Source organism: Osmia lignaria, chromosome 12 (genome assembly GCF_051020975.1).
Source record: "Osmia lignaria lignaria isolate PbOS001 chromosome 12, iyOsmLign1, whole genome shotgun sequence".
NCBI lineage: Eukaryota > Metazoa > Arthropoda > Insecta > Hymenoptera > Megachilidae > Osmia > Osmia lignaria.
In genome coordinates this window covers 8893409-8913346 of record NC_135043.1, presented here as the reverse complement: position 1 = coordinate 8913346, position 19938 = coordinate 8893409, and the positions used below count along the sequence as shown (strand labels likewise).

Sequence of the window (19938 nt, the reverse complement as noted above, 5' to 3'; positions counted from 1 at the left end):
CGAGACAATTGCAGAGGGTGACGAAGGACACCAATTGCCGCGTAGCCAACGATAGAAAGCAACGCGACTTCCGGGATGGTAATATCTAGCGTCAGATGGAGCAACCGTACGCGATCGTGTGTGATAACCGGTGGTATTATCAAAGGAAAATAGAAAAATATACACGTACATGTATGAGGAATGTCTTTTCAGAACGGAACGAAGAGAAGGGGAATAAGGAAGAAAGAGAGCTGCGGTAATCGGTTTCTGGTCGAAATGAATATTAAAAAACATATTCAATCCGTAATTTCATCGCAGTCTTTCGGATCTTTCGCTCGAGTGCCGTTTCGTTCGAGTGCTCCTTTCAATGGGGACGCATTGTTTGAAACGTAAAATGTTGAGCACCAGAGTTTTACTTTTATTACCGACGTTTTTTCGAAATTAGTTTCGGAACGATCGTCGAGATAATTTAATGGTATTTCATGGTCTACGTTTCGGGGAGGGGAAAAAACGAAGAAGAAGGAAAGAAAACGCGATTAAAAACCTTCTTTCGTTTTTTCTTTTTTTTTTTCAATCGCGATTTCGTCCGTTTTGTGGAACTATCGTTAATACATCCGTCGTGCAAGCAAGCTTTCAATTAAACATCGAATGTTATTTTTTCCCTAGCCACCACGTTCTACTCAGCTTCCTTGCGCGATAAATTCGTTCTCGAGAGTGGAACGGATACTACGTCGCAGTGTAATCAAGCTCTTTTAGACATCCTTCCTCCTTGATAACTATGGCCTACCTCCGACGAGCTGTCACGGAACTGCGTGACATTTAGATGAGCTTCTACAACGATTTTCCAATAAGGCATTTACGTTTTCCCCATAATAAAATTCATTTAAATTCAGACAATTTTGGGTTTCATATTATTTCAAAAATAAATTTTGTTCGGTTGCAATTGTGCGCAATAAAATATGTTAGTCAAATGACCACTGCAATTGTTTTTGCCTGGTCGAAATTTATAAACCTTGCTGCACTTTGTGTGCACCAAATGGCTTGAACATCGTTATTGCACTTTGACGTTACAAAGTTACCGTGGTAGCAAAAATCAGAGGGAAAAATTCGCAGGTATTGAAATTTAATTGCGGGTAAAACAACGGGAGTTACCGGCGGGGGAGGGGGCAAGGGGGCAACAACGCGGCTGACCGAGACGTCGTGACAGAATCGAAACTGGAAATCGCACGATCTGGGTCAATGCCGCGATTTAACGCCCCGTGCCTTTCGGGGAATTGAACGAATATCGAAATTGCGGGGCCGCGACGAACTTTTGCATAATGAGCTCGCGGGTGTCCGATTCACCGGCGCTACCCAATCTGCACGTATAAACACACCCACACGTACACCGCGTCGCGCCGATGAATATTTTCATTTGATTGCGTTAATTAAACTGGCTGCCAGCCGATGACCTTTGAAGTTCACCGGCACGAGACCCGCGTACACCAATTACCGATATTATTAATTGCGACGAGTTCCCCATTTTCGGGCACCGTTCGGCGATCATGTTTTTCGTCCCAGGGAGAGGATAATTGAAGGAACGCGTGAGTACCGTGACTAATAAAGTGGCCCTGTTCGCTGGACCACGAGAATAAGTTTTCACGAATAATTTAATTTAATGGTAATCAAAGTGGCTGCAACGGGGAAACGCAAGATAAAAAGAAAATGAATTCGTTCCTTTTTATTCAAAAGAATTTTTCAATGATTTATAACTATGAAGGTTTCGACTATAAATAAGTTGGTAAATATCTACAATTAGGATCCTAACGAGAAATCAATTTTTGCTTCTCGAATCCAAAACTATTGATAAAATTTTGGGGTCGCTTGTATTTTTTAAGATACATAGGTTAGGTTATGTTATCAGGCAAAATGTATCTTACCTCATGGCAAAAAATTGACCAGTCAACAATAGTCTCCTTGAAAAGAATAACTTCAAAGTGTGAATTTAAACGAAGTGTTAAAAGTGATACGTGGCTAGCCAATTCTAATCTTGATATCACGACGAACTCCCGTTTTACATATTTAGGCGGGATTTCCTATGTGCGTCGATCGCATGCGTCTACGTTTGGCGGACGTGATCATTCGATATTTTCTACTGACTTGCGGCTATCTTCTCTTAAGACGCAATCGATCGACGCACAGGAATTCCCGCCTTTTTCTCATGACGCGTCCCCCGCGCTGTGCACTCTATGAACAGGAATTAGAACTGAACAAGGAGACTATTGTTGAGTGGTCAAATGTCTGCCATGAGGTAAGTTATATTATTTCTATTAATTAAATCTAACCTATGTAGGTTAATGAGTATTTAAAAGTATTGTTTACCCCACAAAGTTCTGAAAATAATGATTTTATGTCAATATTTACCACAATACCTCCAAATTTTATCAACCTAACCTATGTAGGTTAATGACACGCTTTAAAAGTATTTTATTTCTCGTTGGGGCCGTAATTGTAAACATTGATCAATAAGTTAATTGGAAAATAAAATAAAGTAATTATACATGCCTGATTACGTGGCTCTTTCTATACTCCATCCAACGATACGAGACAGTAAATGCGTACAATTTCACGTGCTCAAAACAGGCGCGAATCACGGTACTACACAAATCTCGACCGAAGCGTTTGAAGAACTGGAAACAACTGAGCTGCGGCCCTGCGTCGAACGCATGAATTTGTAAACATATACTGACTCGTCTCGTTTGACGGATTATGCTGTGTAAGCCAATGTGATAAATACTACTAATCCTATCATCAAACGGTCATCAACTTTCAAATTAATTTACTTTTATGTATATCAACATTTTTAGAGAGCTCTCAAACTCTTTAAACATTCATTTATCCGCAAATTGCAATACTTCTTTTTTCAAACGATAATCCATGAAATCCATTTCCATCGAATATTCTGAATAAAATGGTATAAACTAAAAAGTGATGAATGTTTATATTCTTTTTTCCAGAATTTTCAATTATTTATTTTATAATGTAATCGCATAAATCTTTAACCATTACTGCAGTTTATTTTATTTTCTGTATCTAATTGACTGGCTTATAAATATTATTTCATAAAATTATATAACAAAGGTATTCTGTTAATGAGCAAAAAGAAAGAGATAAGTTTTAATTGATAGAAATGATCTAATCTCATGAAAACATTTCCTTAATTTCGACTTGATCGGAGAATTGATTTTCCTTCGATTATCCGACGGTAATTACCGGTTGACAATAGTTGTGTGACGACTGAAGTAATAGAATTGTTTATCGAAGGAAGAATATTCTGCGGTTTGCTTTTAATTATTACCGGAACTCGGAGATTGCGGGTGGGTTGATAAGCTTTATTTCTCAACGTGTGTATTTATAACGCGTTTAAGACTCCCTTATATAATGATATTTTCTAAATGATCCTTTACGGAAATAAATATCATTCGATTATTCCATTTTTGACTTTTATTCCTGATTTTCCGAAAATGTACCAAAAGAATTTCTATAGCTTTCGCATTTATTTTCTGCGCCATTGTGGCAATGATAAAACAATATCCGAAAATTGTGAAACCAGATATTTTTTCGAGAAAGAATAATTTCAATTAATGGTTGGAAGCGTAATTCGCGAGGTTTCAATGTACACAGACATCGTGGTTCATTAAACACCAAGCAGAGATGTGTTACCGTTTCAACGAGTATTAATTCTTTCTCGGTGGGATGTTCGTTGTCGCTTACACCCAATTTTCGTGTCGCTTTCGAGCACTCACACCATCGTTTCCTGTTTCTCCACGAGACCAGCGAACCAGCGACTTTAGGGTGAAGCACTTACGGCACAATGAGTATGCAAATAGGCCGGCATTCGGCTACATTTGTTTCAACGAGCTTAGGAGCCCCGTTGGTTCCTTCGCGGAGGGTCATAAAAGTCTACCGCGTAGCCTCAAATCTTTCAAAAACAAGGGGAGCTGCCCTTTGCTCTCCTCTACTTTTATTGTCTCGATTTCATTTTCACGGCTACGCTGCATGAATTTTCTTTCCCACTCGTCATCCTCACCTCTCTTGTTTCTTCTTATTCAGTAAAATAATCAAAATTTCTTTAGAAATATTTTCTGATATTTTCTCTTCTTTTTTAACCCGTTCGGTCTGATATTGCGCAGAGACTCAAATTTTGGAATTTTATGTTATATCAATGTTGCAAATATCATAGAAATTATAGTAATTTATTAACGGTGGGAAATGTCAAATCTAATGGTTTGAATTATAGTAAATCTTGTAAATAAAATCATGGATTAGAAACGTTTCAGTCTTCTCGTTTTTCAAATTTTTTAATCGAACAAAAGCAGTTTTTTCCATTCCTCGAGTTTGAATAAGGTAATATAATTCTGTCGAGAAATTACCTTCTAAACTGACAAAACAAATTTCCCTCGAAAGGAAAGACAGTCGGATATTCGTATGCAATCTAGCTAGCGACTTCTTCGCGTCCCGCGAGATTAGCCTCGACAATCGCGCCTCGACGACGAAACTTTCGTCTCGAGTTGAATTCCTGTACAGCCTATCGCGACCGAGACGATGACGAGGATACGTTAAGATGCGTCACGGTGGCGCAGTCGAAAACTTAGGAAATCCTGACAATGGCCACCATTTGGGAACGTCCTCCGCGTCGACACTTGCCAAGACATTAGCCGAAATAACGATTCTGAAAGCTTAACAGCCGCTCGATGCAGCGGGATGCGTTTGGAAACTCGCCTAATCGTTCGATCGTCCCCTCGTTAGCACGTACAACTCCATAGATAATCAATAAAAAAACAGTAAAAGACCATTACTTCTAAAAAAAATATGAAAAGATACAAGAAATTTGAAACAGAAAAAAATGTAAACGCGTTCCATTGAAAGAATTCAGGACATGGAATAAAAGAAAACACAGCGAACAAACATCGCGACGAGTTATCGTCTTTCTGACGTTTCCAGAAACGTAACAGGAAGTTAGTTGTTTCAAGTATCGCGAGCAAAGCGGGCAACTTTGAGAAACGCGACGCAAACCCATGGGATTTCTAACGGGCGAGATTCGGAGATTTCATTAGGCAACCTATACCCCGTTTCCTTTTAAGCTCGGAAAAACTTTTCGTCGACTCCGTGCAACTGAGATTTCTCCTGATCCCCGCGGTAAATTGGTTTTAGGAAAATTAATTAAGAACCGAACGCGAGGAGAGTTAAGATCCTAAACGAAGGAGACACTCGGGATTTCATTCTAACTGATCACCTTCCTGTCACTCGAACGATTTCGGAGTGCTTTGTTAACCTTCGAATGATAGTTAATTTTGGCCAAAACCTACGAAACGCTTAGAGCGATGCGTATAATTTCAAATTCGACACTCGAATTTTGAAACAGAAGATTTTTATATATTAAAAAAAATATCTAAAGAAATAAGATGACGTAGAACGTAAAATTATGAATTTTTCAAAATTTTTTCTCTACCTTTATAGATCAATTAAAAATATCTAAAGTGTTGCGGTTCGAAACCGGAACCATATAACGTCGTTAGAGAATTCAGCTGTCAAACTTGTTTTTAGGAGAAGCACGGGTTGTCGCGTTTCCTTGGCAGACGAACCCTAGCATTGTCGCATAGTTACCACGGTTTAACGAACCCCGTAAAACGATCGGGAACGTTAAGGAGGTTGTTCTGCCGTGTGGGAAAGCACAGTCCATTCTCTCGCTGACAATACATCCATTTGATAAAAGTCACTCGATCCCCCTTTCGCCGAGAACAAATATTGGAAGGAGTGCTCGCGATAAGCGTGAAACTCTGAATTCGAAGCTGTCGTAGATTATGCCGGCTTTCTGTCTGTGTTTGTTTGCGTGTGCACGCGTGTATATGCACGCGCCGGGGCCACTCTGCTTTACGAGGCAGATGTTGATAACGAACGACAGCGACAGAGACGAGGACAGTGACAGCTGCCCCGTATTGTTCGACACGTTCGCTGATTATAGGTCAAAGGCCCCTTACGAATCAAAGAATTATCGAAGAAAGGCTCGACATTTTTCCCCCCGGCCACCTAACTGGAAAAAAGCGTCATTTTTTTCATCGGTCAATTTCACGCGCAATCCACCGATCAATCGATGGACGATCCCTCGATTTACAGCCCGAGGTTCGAGTAGCTCGATTGTCACAAAAGCATTGATTTTCTTTTTTTTTTCGGAAAATTCAACGAATTTCTGTTTGTATTCCATCGAGTAGTATTTCGTAGAAAATTAATATTTTTGAAAGAAGATAAGGTATTATTGAAGACCAAAGGGTAACTCGAGTACCTGTCATTTGCAATTAACACTGAGATTTAAGTTTGAAAAAATTAAAAAAATTAAATTACATGAAATAATAAGAAATAAGCCTAACAAGTTCAGAGCATCAATTCAAAAATTAACTACCTATATTTTTAGTGATTAGAAGTTCAATGATTTATTACACATGTCCATTTTCACTGTGGCAGTAGAAATATTAATAAACGGTATAAATTATGACCAATTAGTTGTTATTTAGACAAGAAGTATGAGTTTCTTCAGTAGAAGAAGCCACGAGCTGTCTGACAGTAACGTCTGACTTTACACGCCTTTTACTACTAAAACGATTCTGCAACGTCTAGAATCATTTCTTCGGTATAAAAATCGCATTGAAACTAATTGCAGTTCTAATTTCCACTCATTCAATGATTTTTCAATCAAAGATGATCTTTTTCATATTCGACACCGAAAGAAACTACCACAAGAAACTTGTACCGAAAACACAAAAGTACAAAGTGTTGGTCTATATTTTCTAAAAAAAGAAAATAATTTTCATATGTCGTTGATTGGAATGCATTTAGCGACGGACAAAACTGTAGAATTGCAACGAACAAGATGCATATCGGGAGCTTGCGTCCCGATACGAAAAATTCCCGACGGAGGGGACACGGAATGACGAAATGGGATTAAAATGATTACTGAAACATCACGCGTATCTATTCTTCCGGTAGTCGCGGCAATATCCTTGTTTTCGCGCTAATTAATCGTTGTCACCAACTCTTTCCCTTTTTTCTCTCTCCTTGAACGAAGCATAACGTGTTACTCGACACGCTCGACTATTCAAGCTCTATCCTTCGATTAACACAAACTGTAACGAACAAAAATGCGCCAACATAATTAAAACTGAAATTAAAATATAAAAAGGAGCGATCGTGCAAATTACCCTTGATTAATGATTTCGTAAGTTGTCCGGTAAACAGCGATTAACGGTGTTTGTTCGAAACGATTGATCGATGAAATTTGCACGATCAACTTGTGGTAAGGAGAACAAAGGAGAATGATGGAAATAAATAAAAATACAACGCAAAGAAACATAAACTGTATTTCGTCAGAAAGGATTGGAAGGCAACGAAAGTGAAACACACTGGTTACAGTACAGACCGCGGGCAAACCGCTCATTGATAATCGCGATGAATAATGGAGGGGTCAATTAAATCGCGATTAAACACTACCGAATAATACGATCCGTTGCCCTTTTCAACGCTGTTCGACAACCGATCGCGTTTCTTTTTTCTTTCTCTTGTGCGTTACACACCGCGGACGCGGTTCATTCAGCTCGAAAAACAGCACGCAATCACTCGCGAACAACGCTTCCGTACACATCGCAAACGTGGCTTCATTAAAATTACAATCCGTGGGGCTATTGATAGTAGCCGGGCTAACAAGCATGACTTTATAAACGGCGAATTTTCATCGAACGAAATCGCGTGCAAGACTCGGCGATACTGCTGTTCCACGAATTAATTAATACATACGTGTTATTATCACTTAACGTTATCGCACTTCACGAATGGAAACCGACGCAGTATTTTTCTAAATAAAGAAAAAAAAAAAATAAAGAAAATAGGAAGAAAAATGTAAAATTTCACGTTGAACGAATCAGTAGAGCCGAGTCTCAAACGACGTAACATCACAAACTCCAAAGCTCGTCGATTAATTAATACCCCGAATGAAATATCACTGGAATCACTTGAATCCGACTGATCAGTGAACACATGTCAACAGAACGTCACGGTGGAATTACCTTATTATTCTGCACACAGCCACGTTATCCGGAGGACAAAAAATACACGTGCCACACTGAGTCACGATACGGTAATAACACGATAATTTGTTATTAAACAGTCGGGGGATCGAGTCGAGTGTAGGATAGAGGGAGGTTACGTAGGAACACAACAGTCTCAGTCGAAGGTTGACGAAGCACTGGACCGACGCGAGGAAGAAGCAGTGCGATCTACTGCCTTCTACCGGCCGCCAGTCTCACAATGTCCTTCTACACTGTACTCGATCTACGCGGTACTGTCCGGTCATCTTTGTTCTATACGATCACGAGGATCATTCATCGACGATAATTAACGAACTGAACAGTGGCCATTAACGTTACGGTCGTAAAATAATCCAGGAACGTTTCATCGTCACGTTAGCCGGCAACAAGGACGGCCACGACGACGATGACCACCACGACGGCACATAGATTCCCTTTGTCCCTGTCTCTAGGTACACGCGTCCACCACTGACAAGAATCACCGTCCTTCTGCGTACCAACGACCACCACCAGCGAGTTTTCAACCGATCACACACGCACACGCACCTGGTGCATCAACTTGGTATGCTCCTTCGTGTCCTTAGGGCGCACGTATTATAAAAGCACCGGTAGCCGCGCGTCTTGTCCTCTCACGGGTTGCGCGGTTCTATACCGCGATTAAAACCAGTGTCCGCGTGTTTCGGCACAACACTCTGTCTGTGTGTGTGTGTGGAGAGAAGCGTGATGTGGATTGACCTGGATGGCGGTTCGGCAGTTGTGCGTATGTGAGTTGCAGCGTTGGCTGCGTGTACTGAGTTTATATTTATATAGATATATACATATACAATTGGCCGCGTGCGCGCGTTTCTATGTATAGTCTTGTATGTACGTTTGGCTGATCGCGCGTATGTATTGTATGTATATGTATATATATACGTATGTAGTTAGTGTAGGTGCGGGCGACGCGGGAGCGCGCGCGCGCCTCTACGGTGGTTATATTACAAGGTGTACGCGTCTTAAGTGATTTCGGCCTGGCTGGTCAGCCCGGCAGCTCCGTATGATGAGGCCGCCGCTTTGCTACTGACAGACCTAAAGACCACCCTAACCCTGCAGTCGGGGACGAGGGGTTCCCCACCCCCGTCGTGAACGGGCGAGAGAGAGACCACCCCTCCGCCGCCAGGGACTGGGGCGAATAAGCAACCCTTAGCACCCGATGCCACCTCCACGGCGGCGGCGCAAACGCACTCCTGCCTCCGAGGGTAGTCTTATCCCCACTATTTCTTCCGTAGATGCGAGACTGTTATCCCCCTCTCGCCCACCCCCAGACGGTTCAACGCTGCCACCACCAGAAAACCCCTACACTCCGCGACGCACACCGCCGTCGCCGCCACCGCCACCGCTGTCGTTTTCTACCCCTCCAGCCGAACGCCGAGGTCGAGAACAACCCCTTCCAGAATTCAACCGGAATACCCCTTCTTCTCGTCTCCTACGCGGCTTCTAGTCGCAGAGTCGTCTTAAGATAAAAACACGGACGATCGGGTTTTGCAGTTAACCCACTCACCCTCGCCTTCAACCCCTACTACCTAGCCAGACTTTTCCTTCCACCCCACCTTATTCTACCACTATCCCCTTCTCTCTTCCCTACGAACCTTACCCTTCTTCTCTCCCTCTCTTTTCTATGTACTAGCCCTTGCAAGCAACCACGATTCATCCCCTAAACCCCAACCCCTTCGATCCTCTCTCCTTCTACTCTTTCTCTTCTTCCCTCGATCGCGTTCTCTCTGACTCGATGGGACTTTCGATTCTTTCGGGGGCAACCTTCAATCCTTCCACCCTACCCCACCCCCTGTTATCCCTTTTTTTTTTTCCTCTCTTTCCTCGACCGATACATCGCGTGTCGACCTGTTCGACGTTATCATACCGTTCACCCTCGGAACACACATATCCCCCACCCTGACCGGTCAGACTCCCACCAACGGGAGACAGCAACAACGGGAATCACCTCGTGCTTTTTCACGGCTGCTACATGTATATATGGAGATTGTTGTCACTGTGTTGTCCTTTTTTTCTACTTTTTTACGAACATCGATCTTCGACCTGTACGTATCCTATTCCGGCATTGTGCCGCTATGACGCGAACGCCAAGATCACTTTCGCCCTTGTTTCTTTCGGATCGACTTTAGTCGCTTCGGGGTAGACGCTTTTAGAAAAACGCTTTTCGACTTGGGTTTTCGGGTATCCGTGAGATTTTCAACGGTGAAACTTTTGGGTAAGCTGGAAATTGGAAGGGGTGATAGGGGTTGAAACGGATCTACCGCGGTATTAGCTACTTTCGCGAATTTTTGAAAGAACACAGTACTGTGTCTGATGGAAACGTTGTCATGCAATGTCGGAAGATTAAACTGACGGCGAATGACGGACGAACATGAAATACCGCCTGTGATCTACGTAGCTAGAGAATTTATACCGGTGCTGACGATTTTAACTTTGAATTTTCAAATTTCGAACTTTACTATTTTCTTCAACGAATCATAGTGTTCGAAAATCTTTAATGAACGAACGAATTGAAATATAAAGATTTGTAAAAATTTGAAAAGATGAAACAAGTTCCATTGTACTTCTTGTCACAGAATAAGATGCGTACGAAGCAAGTAGAGCAATTATCTTCCTCGTTGAATCGCGGGCGCAATCGACTCTACGATTTAATAGAAACAAGAACAAATCCCAATGAAAGCATTGAACGCGAAACTACGGGAGAGCCTTTGAAAGGAGCGGAGCGGGCTTGATCGAATGCACATTCCACTGTGGGCGACGTTTCAATGCAAACTACGCAAAATCTGCGTGCATCCGATGATACAGAAGTTACGTATCGGCAAGCGTTCCTGAATACACCTCCGATTCGAGATCCATCAATCGTAACCGGTTTATCGTTTCCTTTCCTAAGCTGTCGCCTATTATTCCTGCACACCTCCACGGAAGTTTGGATAATCCCCCTAACAGTTCGACGTTCGAAAGAAATTTTCACGCAAGCCGAGCTTTTCGAACCGATCACCCCACCAGCCGTGGCATCCGCACCCCACTCCCGATCGAAACTCATTTATACTTTTACCACCACTACGCGACCCCCACCGTGGGATTGTTTATGACACGATTCGTTTGATTATTAGCTGTTTATACGCGGTCATCGATCGGCTCGCTAACTGCCACGCGGTGTTTCAATAACAGAACAACGCCAAGGCTACGAGTCCCACGAGTAACCCTTCCTGCACCTTCGACATCTCTCATTTTCTTTCTTTTTTATTTTCAACCCTTCGCTCGGATCGAGAAAACTGGTTATACCGGATTCACGATCGAAGCTGGACACTCGTTTTTCGAACCCTCAGTTACATAGGGACGACGCTACGATCAGGGGACCTTTGTACTTATCCCGGAAGTGACTAATTTTTCGTACTCAATCGAGCTCTCGCGATTACGAAGATCGTTCCGTGAGTTTTACGTCGATCGCGGTTGATTATTCGGATGGTGGTTCTTTTGTTTGTGAAAATCAGTGAAAAATTGGACAAATTTATTTTCTGTTTTTCATTGTTATTATTCGTGATTGATTTTGAACGATTTGGTAAAATTAAACGGTGAATTATTGGGAGGTTTAAATCATTGTTTTTTATGTTAAATAGTGTGTTTTTATTCTTTCCACGGTTCTCAAGTGCTGTTTATTACTTTTAATTATACACATTAGTGCTTCGATTGTATAACCGTTTGTTAAGGATGTATTATTATTTTTAATTAACACTTGTGTATTTTGGTGTTAATTGTAGTTTAGTATTGGTTTGAAGTTTTAGTTTATTTCGAAATTGAGCGTCGTTTCGAACGGCTTCCGTCGGAAGAAGTTTTCGAGTGCATCGTCTTACGTCTGACAAGATCAGACTTAGACTACTTAGACCTCTATAATCCGCGGCTCTTTCACTAGATTTACGTTCCACGTATAATTTCTCTCGTATTCGAATTTTAGACAAATTTTTTTTTATACTTTTACTGATCAGACATAAGAACTTGCCAATAATTATTCAACTGTCACATATTTGAAAGAAAAAAACATTTATCAAATACATTTTTACTTTAATTTTAATCCAAAAAATTACCCAACACCAAGGAAGCATAGTTTAAAGTATTTAAAAATCCCTTCTCCTCAATTTTTACAATAATTCCACAATTTTTATGATTACTTTCGCAGTTGCGTTTTAATTAACATATGCCAGCCGAAATATTATTAATGATATTTTAATGTACGCGCACAGGTGAGATTGATTCTCATTATATCGACACCTCGGCAATTAATAATCGCGAAATTAACTCGTAATTATATAAACACATTTTCTTTTCACTTATTACGTACACGTGTTTTCTTTTATTTAACGAATCCGTCCAAGAGAACGGTCACTTCCACTTCGATCGCCGTTGACGAATTCGACTCCCGCTCCAGAAACAGTACGTTTTTACGCGTCGTTTAGCCCACAATTAACACCACCACCAGTGCACACTATCACCGTGAACGTCACCACACAATCGGAGACGCGTCTCGGCTCGAGATGCGTTTACTACAAGGGGAACGTGTCCGAGGATAACAGGCAATGCGATCAGACCAAAGGATAGTCACTTAAGTGTCAATGGAAACTACCATCATCAAGCTTATACTACTTCATCGAAAGAAATCAGAAGAACAACTGCTGAAGGAAAGAAGAGATCTCAAAGATATTCATTCATCAAAGGAAAACAAAACACTCTGATTGCCTAAGTTCTATCTCTAAATTTCACGACAAACATCACTATAAGAGGAAGAATTAGATAAACAGTAAAAATTGTTTGATTTTCGATAAGATTTTGAAAGAGGTTACGATAGATCGTTGGAGAATTGTTTTTACGCCAGCAGATTATAAATTATATCAAAGAATCTTTATGAAACACTGAAACCTAATTACTATTCCCGGCTCTTTTTCTTCAGGGTCGTGGAAAAGAAACATAGTAAGCAAAATAAAAGGAGAAATGAAAGAGAACGAAACTGTGGTCAGTGTTTCAGGACTTGGACTCACCTGTGCAATGGTGTCGATTCCAAGACGAGTTCGATTCGGTGTGTAAACGTTGTTCACAAAACAAAACAGGGGTCCTTGAAATCCTCTGTTCCCTCACAGTCACTGGTCAATGAAAATATCGCTCCGATGGTCACTATCGGTCTTGATAACACCGATGTTTCGATTGTTCCTTCCACGTAGTCGCACCACGTCGTCGAACTTTTTTCGTTTCCTCGGGGGGATAATAAAAGAGGACAGTCGTGTGTGTTCTTCTTGCAATAGCCGTTGAAAACGCGCTTCACGCCTAACCGGCCGCGGTTCGTTTAATATAACAATTCCCTTTTCCTTACGTGGTTTCTCTTGTTATTTTCGTTCGTCGATTAATTTCGATAAGAAATCGTGTTGTTTCGAGTCGGCTCGCGCGCGGCCCCGCTGCCTTTTTGCGTGGGGCCCGGCTGACGAACGTGGCCGATCAGCGCGCGGGTAGAGAGAGCTTGGGCTGCGTGGCGGAGCGCGAACTTGCGGGCTTGCGGGCGCACTGGCGCACACGGCACACTCGCACCGCGTAGGCGGAGAGAGGAGAAGCTCCGGCGGATGCTGTAAGCCGAAGGGAGAGAAATACGCGCGCCGGTCAGCAGCGGAGGCAAGCCGGCGCGGCGGCCCCTCTTGGCCGCTGCCCCGGACGGTGGCTCCTCTCACGTTCGAACCCAAAAGCTCGCCGCCTGCTCCTCCTGACGGAGTGGAACCGGCGCCGACCGACCAAAGAAACAGAGAAAGTGAAGCTGGACCAACGACAGAGACTGACTTATGCCCGACGATCAGCAACCGGAACACGTCCACCCCTTTATCTACACATCACTAGCTTCCAAAACTGGACATTTCAAATAGACGATTATCATTTTCAAAATATCCTTGTTTATTTAAAAATTATACTTCTCCCCTTATACCAGTTTCTTCTTAACACTAAGAAACACTTGGAGCTTGAGCTTTTATCCCGTCGCATTGGGTGACTTTGGCGAGCAGCCGTCCCTGAACGAGTTCAGAGGAAGATGATATCAACGAGGGAGTCGTTTGTGCGACGAGGAGATTCCCGATCGTGAAAGCTTGCGACGGAATCGTCGGTGGTGGGTGAACAGGTTACGCCGTTGGAAGGGGTTCAATTGCGAGAGGAAGACGAGGCACCCTGACGTCCGGGAGGGCGCGACGAGGACGACTGCGAACGACACGAACATCCCCGAACTCGTCCGAGATCTACTCGACTGGGCACCGTTTAAAAGACGAGGACGGAGCTTGCGGAGCAATCAGCAGAGGGAACGAGAGCTCGCGCCGCGCGGATGGTGTGGACGAAGACGAAGAGGACGATAGAATAGACACCGTTGGAAGAACGGAGAGATTCCTTGCAAGCTGACCACGCGCTCGTATGCTTCGCGACGGTGTGCCAGCGAGAGGGACGGATAGACGGTTACAGACCGGTCCGACAGCAATAGAGAGCTTTTCTACTTTATCAAGTTTTCCTGGTGTACGTGTGCACCTCTGTACGAGTACATCGAGGTGTAACGGGGGCTTTCGAGGCGATGGTACACACTGATATCGCCGATGCTCCCTGCATACAGCCTTCCTACGAGTGCACCTAAATTACCGGAGCTAACGTGGCTTATTAGAACGGAGAATATTTTTATTTCAAAAGAAAAAGGAAACAATTTTTATCCTTATCAAATTACCGTGTTCAATGATAACAACAGATAATTTGATTGAAGAAAATTTTCGAACTGAGTTCGACTAGTTTGATATAAATGTAATATTATTCAAATTAGTCGGGACTTGTTGAATAATGTAAATTATAATAATTTGGTGGTTTAATGTTTGCTGGAAAAAGCGGCTTATTTGATGTTGTTTCAATAAAAGCAGTGCGAGTAAGAGCGCGAGTGATTTCGGTCATGCGCTGTTCCAGGGAAAAGAGAGGGTAGCTACCCCTTTCGGGGCGAAACGAGGATACTCGCAACCCCACGCTTGTATAGAGTCTGTGCGCGTGGCGGTGAGATGCTGCGAGAATGTGATGGTGTTCCAAAGAAAAATCACCCCCGTCTGTGGACTTGTATCCGTGTGTACTAAGGGGTTGAAGGATGTTTGTGGTGGTGAAAGGGTTACTGGACAGTGGCGAGCTCCTGCTTAGACGGCTGCTACTGGAACTAATGTAGAAACCGCCTGAATCAAAAATTTCTTCCTTTCCATTATTAACATTATTATTCATTTTTTAAACAAATTTAGGCTTATATATTTATCAAACCTTTTTTGATTATTAAAAAATTGATATAGTATTTAAAAATGATTTGAGCTCATTTTTGAATATTATAAGATTTTCATCTTTTCATGATCATAATGTTTTATTTTTAATTCCGATAAAAGGAAGACAAAGAAAGGGGTGCATTCTATTTTTAATCGTCGATTACGTCAGAAATGGTCAATAAAGCAGGGGGACTTCTAAGTATTTTTCTATCTGTACCACCCCTCTATCGGCTCTCACCCCTTTTTACCTCTCGGTTTACTCTAACCCCATATCCCCCTTTCCGGATGATCCTGCTCTCCTTTTTGAGTTCGATTGAGCCGCGTAAAACTCTCAATCAACCTCTCGTATTTTTATGTCCGCCCATTTTGAGGTCACTTGTTGCTTTTTAATTTCATCCCCTAATCCTTTCTTGGAAAACAGTTGCTTCCGCAAACTGGATCAACAGAGTACCATTCATACTTTGCTTTCTATATACTTTGATAATTTTTTAATTCCCTTCACTGCAGAATTCGAAGGTTGCAAATTTACTATTTACAAATTTTTACTATCTATCAAGTTTGCCTATCACGTTATCAGGAAACGTTCGATCAATCCCATCACGCACTTGCTCTTTATCAAAGCATCGAATTCTATGCTTGAACCCAATCAGACCGCTACATCTCCAATTACCATCATCATCATCCAAACACCAATCCATAGAACCCATACCGCTTTCTCGTCCCAAAGAAGCAAACGAAATAAAAAAAAGAAACAAAGCTCATGGGAACCACTCGTTCAGGTTACAACGCGTAACCAATTGGCAAAACTTTCGTCCTATTGACAGAAAGAGGAGAAGTGGGGCGCGCGGAGTGGATAGAAAAAAGGAGAGCGCGACTGACATTGCCAGGAGTAGTTTCCTTTTTTTTTTCTTTTTTTTTTTTTTCGAATTACGATTCCGGTGTTTACATGCAGTAACGGGTTGCCGGTGGTTCCTTGGCACGGTGGAACACACACCCCCTCGCCCCTTTGCTGCCTCGCAGCTGCGCACGATAGCCGATCAGTGGCCGGTATTTTTATTCGCAGATTTTAAGGTCACTTGTTGCTTGTTTAGTTATGTCGGCGTACACACGTTCAGTCAACACGGGCTCTCACACAACGTCGGGGAGAACGTGGGTGCAGAGCGCGGCCGTGTGGTCGGTTCCCGGTTACGTATCGCGACACACGTGGACAAAAGCGTCCCCAGCAACGTGTGGGAGGCGTTCCATGTGTGATCGTGTGTTGTATACGCGGCATCGGACCGATAGGTGGACGCCCTGTCGATTTCATTTCTCCCCACCTCGTTGAAGCATCGAAAGAGCTGGAAGGGTAGAACGGTGGGGTACGGGCTATTTTATTTTTTTTTTTTTTTTTTTCATCCCCGTTTTTTTGCTCCTTTTCTACGGACCGTACTGGTTTCGCGTTGCGGTTTTTTTTGCACAAGCTTTCGGTTCCCGTGCGTTGTAACATTCTACTCTCTACCACAACAACAACACGGCAATTCTTTGACTGTTTCTTTATCTCGTGTTCTACTTCTTCTTCTTCAGGATGTTCTATTGTTCTGTCGACTAATGCTTTTGTTGTTTCTTCTTGTAACGACTGCTCTTGTTCTTGGAATCGCTTTGTTTTGGGTTTATAGTTCCTTGTTGTAGAAAGAATAATCCTTTCAGTACAGAGTTTTAATTTTTATACTCAAGCAATTGTTATGTAATGAAATCTAACTAGGAAGGAATGGGTGTTTATTAAATCTTAATTTGTGTAAGGGTGTGTGGGATATGGTATTTAATAAATTAATAGAATGATAAAGATTCCTTATAGTAATGTTTGAATTTGAATTTTAATAGTAAAGTGAATGGGGGTTTCTCCTTGGAAGTGGTCAGACATTCCTAATCTACTGAAGTAGATTAACACTAGAACCAAATCAGTCAAAATGACTGGTTTTGAGTTTCTTATTTTAATTTGCAAATTTTATCCAGGTATTTTTGCTGAAATGTATGTTGCCCATTAAATTCATTTCTTATCTATTTAATAAATTTTCTGCTCTAGTCAATGTGTTAAGTAACGGAAATAATAGTCATCGGCAAGCAACGTATACTGAATAAGGGGAAATCCAGTAGCTATAGTGGTTGATTTGTGAACGTCCAGCTTCCATAGATCGACCAAATCGATAGCATCGACTCCCTGGAGTCAGTCTTTTCCTCCTTCCTACCCCATCAGGGTCGAATGTATACGTACACACTGCTAGATACACAACAATTGGTGTACAAACTAATCTCGCTTAAAGATACGTATTTACAAAAGAAACATTTTGCTGCCAATTGTTGCTGGACACGAGTGACATACGACAATTAATAGAAACGATTTATCCTCATCAAAAATAAGATACTTTAATTTCGTTATGATTTTCAATAATCCGAGAAACAATTGTATAAATGAAAACGAATAGAAACGGTTTAAAATTAAAGTTACGAAATGAAATCGAAGGAACACAAGTTGCTGGTACCATTTAACGCAATTAATGGATATTTCGTTTTCATCGATGTTCCTTGTGCAGCGACTCGGCCTCTTTGAAGTGCCAATAAATTGTCTGACGGCTAATCGATACGTAGAACGTAGATGTTCACTGATTTCTCATCGATGATAATCGGGAACTTTAATTGGAGGCATCTGTATCAGTTTCATCTGCGATACTCGTGTAATAATAAGTACGGTCCTGTTGTATCTGATACCTTTAATCCCCTTCGCGGAGCTAGCTTCTGATTACGTGAAACTTATCACTCAGACACTCGACGATTGCACGATTAAAATCGATAGCGTCGTTCGAGTGTCACAACTTTTTATCGGAAATTATTCATAAGAAAGTAATAGCTTTGATTACCTTGTTGGTTCAACTTTGAAACTTACTTCCCTTTGTTATCGATTCCCGTACCGTTAGAAACATAGATGTTTTATTGATAGAAAATTCTAACGCGCGACTATAGTTACCTTTAGAGTACAACAACCACTCTGGACAAATGACTATAGTCATCTTTAGCGTACAGTGAACACTCGATGGTAGGTGAAAAGAAAAAGAAATTTTTTTCGGGATATCTCTCCCTGATATTCTTCCCTATAGTTAGGTAGCCTTCAATTGAGACACCCTGTCTATTAGAAATAATAAAACGGACATAGAAAGTTAGTAGGAAATATTCAAACGATTTCTGTTCTGAAAGCATAACTGTTCGATTTTCTCGCAGCGAGTCGTCGGAAAAGTCTGAAGCCGGTCGGACGGATTGGTGGGCCTGCTGCTCTGTCGGTGACAGCCACGGTATTAACATTCCTACTCCAACCAGTAACTACTCGTAGCCGAGGATATATCCGGGCCGAGAAAACACAGGCGCGCGCACGCACGTGCTCGTACGAGCTCGCATACACCGGAGAACTCGTACGGTACATTTGAACACGGACCGCTAACGGGGGGATATCGGGGTGCTTTCGTACCCGTTTTACCATAATAATTCGCCGACGTACAAGTACACGCGTATCTACGTTTGCACGGAGGTCGGCAACGTCGGTTGAAAGGTACCGGTTCAACTTCGTCCTCTCCATCCCCCTGCTCCGCCGACCACCCTTGCCCAACCTTCATCCCCTTGGTTGCTCTTTTTCCCTTTCTCCTTTCCACCTTCCCGTTTGGTACGTTTCTCGCTTTCCCTCAGCTTGCAGGACTGCAGTCAAACAGACTCTCTCCACCTTTGACCAGTCGAATTAAACCTTTTAACTGTCGCATTGTTTTTGATGGCTCATTTTCTCCCGTCAAATTGTTATTTAAACTCGGCCGAGAGGGCTCCTTTTCGAACCGACTCCCTGCGTACGTTACTGGCGCTGTTCGAAAGTCTGATATCTCCTGGCTTATCAAAATATTTGATAAGAGAAAAAATAGTGTATAGCATTGCCATTGTACTAGATAGAAAATGAAGAGTTTCGATTTGAAAATTATTTATATAATTAATAATATAGGTAGTTGGAAGTTCGATATTTTTGAAAAATAATTTATATGCAGAAATTCTTTTAAGGAAAAGTATCAATTTATTACTATTAATAGTTGCAATCTGTCTGGGAGCTGTCACCAGCAGCTAAATAGCTGCAACTCGCAACTGCAAAGTAACTTTCCCAGGAAATTCTGGCAACGAAGAATTCCTTTCAGCCCGGTAATTGTGTCTCGTTGTATCGCCGTCCTTTCCATCAACAATTGCCCGGAACGTCTGTAGAAACTGATCGTTCGACTTGGCAGCAGTCAGCAGCGGTCGGTTCGAGCCGAAGGTACATAACTGGGGTTGGCATGAAAGCTTTGAGAATAGGCAGCCGGTTTACAATATTAGCCCCGCAGTTAGATTTTAGTTTAATGATTTCCGCTGGACAATGGCCGCGATAATGGCGTCGAAATCCTGTCCGCCTCGTTCTGGCGGAGCACATTCTCCGGATGGTTCCGCGGCGCGAACCCGCAACACGTTCCTCG

The 19938-nt window shown here is 42.2% G+C and overlaps 1 long non-coding RNA gene across 8 annotated transcripts in view; it reads right to left on the bottom strand.

Moving 5' to 3' along the window:
- The window catches only part of LOC117603092 (uncharacterized), an 86491-nt gene extending 72689 nt beyond the window's left edge, over positions 1–13802 (bottom strand). For 2 of the 8 annotated variants that reach the window (XR_004581138.2, XR_013063200.1), the window contains exon 1: positions 12469–13143. This is a non-coding gene — a long non-coding RNA (uncharacterized LOC117603092). The other 6 variants (XR_004581137.2, XR_013063199.1, XR_004581139.2 and 3 more) reach the window with 4 other exon arrangements.
- Between the last annotated feature and the right edge of the window lie 6136 nt (positions 13803–19938).